We start from the raw sequence: 8,079 nt of genomic DNA on the forward strand, positions 1-8,079 counted from the left end.
ATGAATGCAGTCTTTGAAAAATGTCTCATATAGAGGTCAAAACCTCGCAACGAAATCAATTAATATGGAACGTTTTTAATCAATAAGAACGGGACATTTCAGTTGGTATCCGAGCGTTGGTCTTAGAGAACCAGAAAATTTGCATTAGTGTGTCTTATCGAGTTTGTTAGGATGCATTAGTGAGTCTGGACTTCGACCGTGTTTTCTTTAAAAATGATTGCTTAACATTTTTGTTGGAAACTATATATTTTTAACATATGAATATTATGTGATATATTAATCTCTTAACGTGTTTGATATTATGTGATAGATGTCTACCTCTAGAACAAGTCCCATTGACTCACCTAATAATAATGAAGAGTCAAATGTAAATTGGAATGATTTGTGGACTGATTCACAAGTTCCCGAAGAGGAACCGGAAGAAGAGTCGGAACCGGAAGAAGAATCGGAACCGGAAGAAGAATCGGAACCGGATGAAGAAATAGAACCGGTGGGGGAAATAATAAAACGGTTAAGTAAAAGAAAATCCTCAACCAACCGACCAAAGTTAATTATGGTCAATGGTGTTTCCGCCAAGGAAGCAAAATATTGGGAGGATTACCAATTCTCCGATGAATCGGATTTCGACGAGAATTCCGATGATGTTATAGAAATTACCCCAACTGAATTTAAAAAGGCAAAAGAAAATAATAAGGGAAAGGGCATAAAAATAGAGAAATCTAATTCCAACCCCGATGAACTTTATATGTATCGTCAACCCCCGAAGTCCTTAAGTTGTAACAATGTCCCGGGAACCTCTAAACCACCAGGTTTTTCTAAACCAATGTGGACAACGACGGCTCGTATTAGGGGAACATCATATATCCCTAGAAACTTGGCAAAACGAACCAAAACCGAAGAAGAAGAAACGAGCGAGTCGGAATAAGATAGTTGTATTCGTGTGGTGTAATATATGGAATATAGTGTTCTTATGCTTTATGATATATGTAAAAATTGCTTGTATTAATAAGTATTTTTTTTATGAATCTAACTCTTGTCTATTTTACAGTTTAAAAACACAAAATGGATAGACAACCCAATATTTTAAGAGACCTACCCGGAGACATGATTGATGAAATCTTGTCTAGAGTCGGCCAGAATTCTTCGGCACAACTATTTAAGGCGAGATCAGTTTGTAAGACATTCGAAGAACATTCCAAGAATGTCTTGGTTTATAAGAGACTTTCGTTTGAAAGATGGGGGATATCACATTGGGAAACCCATAAATTACGATGTGTTTACTTTGACGCATATATTGCGGGGAACCCAAATGCTATTTTACGCAACGGGTTAAGAAATTATTTTGACTCAATATATCCGAATATTGGACTTCGTGATTTAGAAAAAGCGGCTAACATGCAACATAAAGAAGCATGTTATGCTTACGGATTAGTAATGTTCGCTTCTCACCAAAGTGAGAACAAGAACATCGGGCTACAACTATTAAACAAAACGTTTCCACAAGTGACGGAGTCGGTAATTGGGGTAAGAAATGAGGTTTTTAGATTATTACGGGACTGTTGGACATTACGTAACCCTCGTCCCTTTGATGACGTTACAACACGCTGTCTTATCAACGGCCATAACGGTTATGTTGCACAAGACCAAGGATGGGAAGTAGTCCTAGTAAAACCAGAATGCATGACTTGTTTCTGGACGTATGAATTACGTGTCTTTATTGCCTTTGCCGAACGACTTGTGTACTAGCTAGAATTGTCTTCACAACTATCTTGTATCAAAGTTATTGTGTGCTATATTTCATGCTTTATGTAAAATAAGCGGTATTGTAAGTTTGTAAAATATTGTATAAAAGTTTGAACGCGAAATATTATTATAATCAGTTTTTCATATAGAATTGTAGTAGTTGAATTGTATATTAGCTACTAAGTATGAACTTATCGGGTAGGTACTACCCGAATTTAAACTTATAAAACGCTAATATGAAGAAAAAGCTTTTATAAATGAGTTCATATTATGCTACAAAATACTATTAACTACTCTTAATATTCTGTATGATTAACTTGTTCCATTTAACTATTTTGAAGGAAATGGCACCGACTACTCGACACACCGTGAATATGAATGAAGAGGAATTCCGTACTTTTCTAGCTTCAAACATAGCCGCAGTACAGGCTGCGCTACATACCAACAATAACCTTGGATCTAGCAGTACAGGAAATCGTGTAGGATGCACCTACAAAGAATTCACTGCCTGCAAACCTTTGGAATTTGATGGAACCGAAGGACCGATCGGATTGAAACGGTGGACCGAGAAGGTTGAATCGGTGTTTGCCATAAGTAAGTGTACTGAAGAGGACAAAGTGAAGTACGCTACGCATACCTTCACAGGTTCTGCGTTAACATGGTGGAATACCTATCTAGAGCAAGTGGGACAAGACGATGCGTACGCACTACCGTGGTCAGCATTCAAGCACTTGATGAACGAGAAGTACCGTCCCAGAACCGAGGTCAATAAGCTCAAGACAGAACTTAGAGGGTTACGAACCCAAGGATTTGATATTACCACGTACGAAAGACGATTCACAGAATTGTGCCTATTGTGTCCGGGAGCATTCGAAGATGAGGAAGAGAAGATCGACGCGTTTGTGAAAGGATTACCGGAAAGAATCCAAGAAGATATAAGTTCACACGAGCCCGCCTCCATACAACAGGCATGTAGAATGGCTCACAAACTAGTGAACCAGATTGAAGAAAGAATTAAAGAACAGACTGCTGAAGAGGCCAATGTGAAGCAAGTCAAAAGAAAGTGGGAGGAAAACGGTGATAAGAATCACCAATACAACAACAACAGCAATTACAACAATAATCGCAACAATTATCCCAACAATCGCAACATCAATCGCAACTACAACAAACGGCCCAACAACAACAACAACAACAACAACAACAACAGCAACTACAACAATCATCCCAACAACAATAATAACCGCAACAACAACAACAATCAGAAGCAGCTATGCCAAAGGTGTGAAAAGAATCACTCGGGGTTCTGCACCAAATTTTGCAACAAGTGTAAAAGAAATGGTCATAGCGCGGCGAAGTGTGAGGTCTACGGACCAGGGGCTAATAGAACGAAAGGAACAAATGGTGTCGGAACGAGTAATGGCGGAGCAAGTAGTGTCGGAGCAAGTTATGCCAATGTAGTTTGTTATAAATGTGGAAAACCAGGCCACATTATTAGAAATTGCCCGAACCAGGAGAACACGAATGGACAAGGCCGTGGAAGAGTTTTCAATATTAATGCGATAGAGGCACAGGAAGACCCGGAGCTTGTTACGGGTACGTTTCTTATTGACAATAAATCTGCTTACGTTTTATTTGATTCGGGTGCGGATAGAAGCTATATGAGTAGAGATTTTTGTGCTAAATTAAGTTGTCCATTGACGCCTTTGGATAGTAAATTTTTACTCGAATTAGCAAATGGTAAATTAATTTCAGCAGATAATATATGTCGGAATCGAGAAATTAAACTGGTTAGCGAAACATTTAAGATTGATTTGATACCAGTAGAGTTAGGGAGTTTTGATGTGATAATCGGTATGGACTGGTTGAAAGAAGTGAAAGCGGAGATCGTTTGTTACAAAAATGCAATTCGCATTATACGAGAAAAAGGAAAACCCTTAATGGTGTACGGAGAAAAGGGCAACACGAAGCTACATCTTATTAGTAATTTGAAGGCACAAAAACTAATAAGAAAAGGTTGCTATGCTATTCTAGCACACGTCGAGAAAGTACAAACTGAAGAAAAGAGCATCAATGATGTTCCCATTGCAAAAGAATTTCCCGATGTATTTCCGAAAGAATTACCGGGATTACCCCCACATCGATCCGTTGAATTTCAAATAGATCTTGTACCAGGAGCTGCACCAATAGCTCGTGCTCCTTACAGACTCGCACCCAGCGAGATGAAAGAACTGCAAAGCCAATTACAAGAACTTTTAGAGCGTGGTTTCATTCGACCAAGCACATCACCGTGGGGAGCTCCTGTTTTGTTTGTCAAGAAGAAAGATGGTACATTCAGGTTGTGTATCGACTACCGAGAGTTGAACAAACTTACCATCAAGAACCGCTACCCACTACCGAGAATCGACGACTTATTTGATCAACTACAAGGCTCGTCTGTTTATTCAAAGATTGACTTACGTTCCGGGTATCATCAAATGCGGGTGAAAGAAGATGATATTCCAAAGACTGCTTTCAGAACACGTTACGGTCATTACGAGTTTATGGTCATGCCGTTTGGTTTAACTAATGCACCAGCTGTGTTCATGGACCTTATGAACCGAGTGTGTGGACCATACCTTGACAAGTTTGTCATTGTTTTCATTGATGACATACTTATTTACTCAAAGAATGACCAAGAACACGGTGAACATTTGAGAAAGGTGTTAGAAGTATTGAGGAAGGAAGAATTGTACGCTAAGTTTTCAAAGTGTGCATTTTGGTTGGAAGAAGTTCAATTCCTCGGTCACATAGTGAACAAAGAAGGTATTAAGGTGGATCCGGCAAAGATAGAAACTGTTGAAAAGTGGGAAACCCCGAAAACTCCGAAACACATACGCCAGTTTTTAGGACTAGCTGGTTACTACAGAAGGTTCATCCAAGACTTTTCCAGAATAGCAAAACCCTTGACTGCATTAACGCATAAAGGGAAGAAATTTGAATGGAATGATGAACAAGAGAAAGCGTTTCAGTTATTGAAGAAAAAGCTAACTACGGCACCTATATTGTCATTGCCTGAAGGGAATGATGATTTTGTGATTTATTGTGATGCATCAAAGCAAGGTCTCGGTTGTGTATTAATGCAACGAACGAAGGTGATTGCTTATGCGTCTAGACAATTGAAGATTCACGAACAAAATTATACGACGCATGATTTGGAATTAGGCGCGGTTGTTTTTGCATTAAAGACTTGGAGGCACTACTTATATGGGGTCAAAAGTATTATATATACCGACCACAAAAGTCTTCAACACATATTTAATCAGAAACAACTGAATATGAGGCAGCGTAGGTGGATTGAATTATTGAATGATTACGATTTTGAGATTCGTTACCACCCGGGGAAGGCAAATGTGGTAGCCGATGCCTTGAGCAGGAAGGATAGAGAACCCATTCGAGTAAAATCTATGAATATAATGATTCATAATAACATTACTACTCAAATAAAGGAGGCGCAACAAGGAGTTTTAAAAGAGGGAAATTTAAAGGATGAAATACCCAAAGGATCGGAGAAGCATCTTAATATTCGGGAAGACGGAACCCGGTATAGGGCTGAAAGGATTTGGGTACCAAAATTTGGAGATATGAGAGAAATGGTACTTAGAGAAGCTCATAAAACCAGATACTCAATACATCCTGGAACGGGGAAGATGTACAAGGATCTCAAGAAACATTTTTGGTGGCCGGGTATGAAAGTCGATGTTGCTAAATACGTAAGAGAATGTTTGACGTGTTCTAAGGTCAAAGCTGAGCATCAGAAACCATCAGGTCTACTTCAACAACCCAAAATCCCGGAATGGAAATGGGAAAACATTACCATGGATTTCATCACTAAATTGCCAAGGACTGCAAGTGGTTTTGATACTATTTGGGTAATAGTTGATCGTCTCACCAAATCAGCACACTTCCTACCAATAAGAGAAGATGACAAGATGGAGAAGTTAGCACGACTGTATTTGAAGGAAGTCGTCTCCAGACATGGAATACCAATCTCTATTATCTCTGATAGGGATGGCAGATTTATTTCAAGATTCTGGCAGACATTACAGCAAGCATTAGGAACTCGTCTAGACATGAGTACTGCCTATCATCCACAAACTGATGGGCAGAGCGAAAGGACGATACAAACGCTTGAAGACATGCTACGAGCATGTGTTATTGATTTCGGAAACAGTTGGGATCGACATCTACCATTAGCAGAATTTTCCTACAACAACAGCTACCATTCAAGCATTGAGATGGCGCCGTTTGAAGCACTTTATGGTAGAAAGTGCAGGTCTCCGATTTGTTGGAGTGAAGTGGGGGATAGACAGATTACGGGTCCGGAGATTATACAAGAAACTACCGAGAAGATCATCCAAATTCAACAACGGTTGAAAACCGCCCAAAGTCGACAAAAGAGCTACGCTGACATTAAAAGAAAAGATATAGAATTTGAAATTGGAGAGATGGTCATGCTTAAAGTTTCACCTTGGAAAGGCGTTGTTCGATTTGGTAAACGAGGGAAATTAAATCCAAGGTATATTGGACCATTCAAGATTATTGATCGTGTCGGACCAGTAGCTTACCGACTTGAGTTACCTCAACAACTCGCGGCTGTACATAACACTTTCCACGTCTCGAATTTGAAGAAATGTTTTGCTAAAGAAGATCTCACTATTCCGTTAGATGAAATCCAAATCAATGAAAAACTCCAATTCATCGAAGAACCCGTTGAAATAATGGATCGTGAGGTTAAAAGACTTAAGCAAAACAAGATACCAATTGTTAAGGTTCGATGGAATGCTCGTAGAGGACCCGAGTTCACCTGGGAGCGTGAAGATCAGATGAAGAAGAAATACCCGCATCTATTTCCAGAAGATTCGTCAACACCTTCAACAGCTTAAAATTTCGGGACGAAATTTATTTAACGGGTAGGTACTGTAGTGACCCGAACTTTTCCATGTTTATATATATTAATTGAGATTGATATTTACATGATTAAATGTTTCCAACATGTTAAGCAATCAAACTTGTTAAGACTTGATTAATTGAAATATGTTTCATATAGACAATTGACCACCCAAGTTGACCGGTGATTCACGAACGTTAAAACTTGTAAACACTATATGATGACATATATATGGATATATATATAGTTAACATGATACTATGATAAGTAAACATATCATTAAGTATATTAACAATGAACTACATATGTAAAAACAAGACTACTAACTTAATGATTTTTAAACGAGACATATATGTAACGATTATCGTTGTAAAGACATTTAATGTATATATATCATATTAAGAGATATTCATACATGATAATATCATGATAATATAATAATTTAAAATCTCATTTGATATTATAAACATTGGGTTAACAACATTTAACAAAGATCGTTAATCTAAAGGTTTCAAAACAACACTTACATGTAACGACTAACGATGACTTAACGACTCAGTTAAAATGTATATACATGTAGTGTTTTAATATGTAATTATACACTTTTGAAAGACTTCAATACACTTATCAAAATACTTCTACTTAACAAAAATGCTTACAATTACATCCTCGTTCAGTTTCATCAACAATTCTACTCGTATGCACCCGTATTCGTACTCGTACAATACACAGCTTTTAGATGTATGTACTATTGGTATATACACTCCAATGATCAGCTCTTAGCAGCCCATGTGAGTCACCTAACACATGTGGGAACCATCATTTGGCAACTAGCATGAAATATCTCATAAGATTACAAAAATATGAGTAATCATTCATGACTTATTTACATGAAAACAAAATTACATATCCTTTATATCTAATCCATACACCAACGACCAAAAACACCTACAAACACTTTCATTCTTCAATTTTCTTCATCTAATTGAACTCTCTCAAGTTCTATCTTCAAGTTCTAAGTGTTCTTCATAAATTCCAAAAGTTCTAGTTTCATAAAATCAAGAATACTTTCAAGTTTGCTAGCTCACTTCCAATCTTGTAAGGTGATCATCCAACCTCAAGAAATCTTTGTTTCTTACAGTAGGTTATCATTCTAATACAAGGTAATAATCATATTCAAACTTTGGTTCAATTTCTATAACTATAACAATCTTATTTCAAGTGATGATCTTACTTGAACTTGTTTTCGTGTCATGATTTTGCTTCAAGAACTTTGAGCCATCCAAGGATCCATTGAAGCTAGATCCATTTTTTTATTTTCCAGTAGGTTCATCCAAGGAACTTAAGGTAGTAATGATGTTCATAACATCATTCGATTCATACATATAAAGCTATCTTATTCGAAG

Source organism: Rutidosis leptorrhynchoides, chromosome 9, assembly GCF_046630445.1.
Source record: "Rutidosis leptorrhynchoides isolate AG116_Rl617_1_P2 chromosome 9, CSIRO_AGI_Rlap_v1, whole genome shotgun sequence".
Classification (NCBI taxonomy): Eukaryota; Viridiplantae; Streptophyta; class Magnoliopsida; order Asterales; family Asteraceae; genus Rutidosis; species Rutidosis leptorrhynchoides.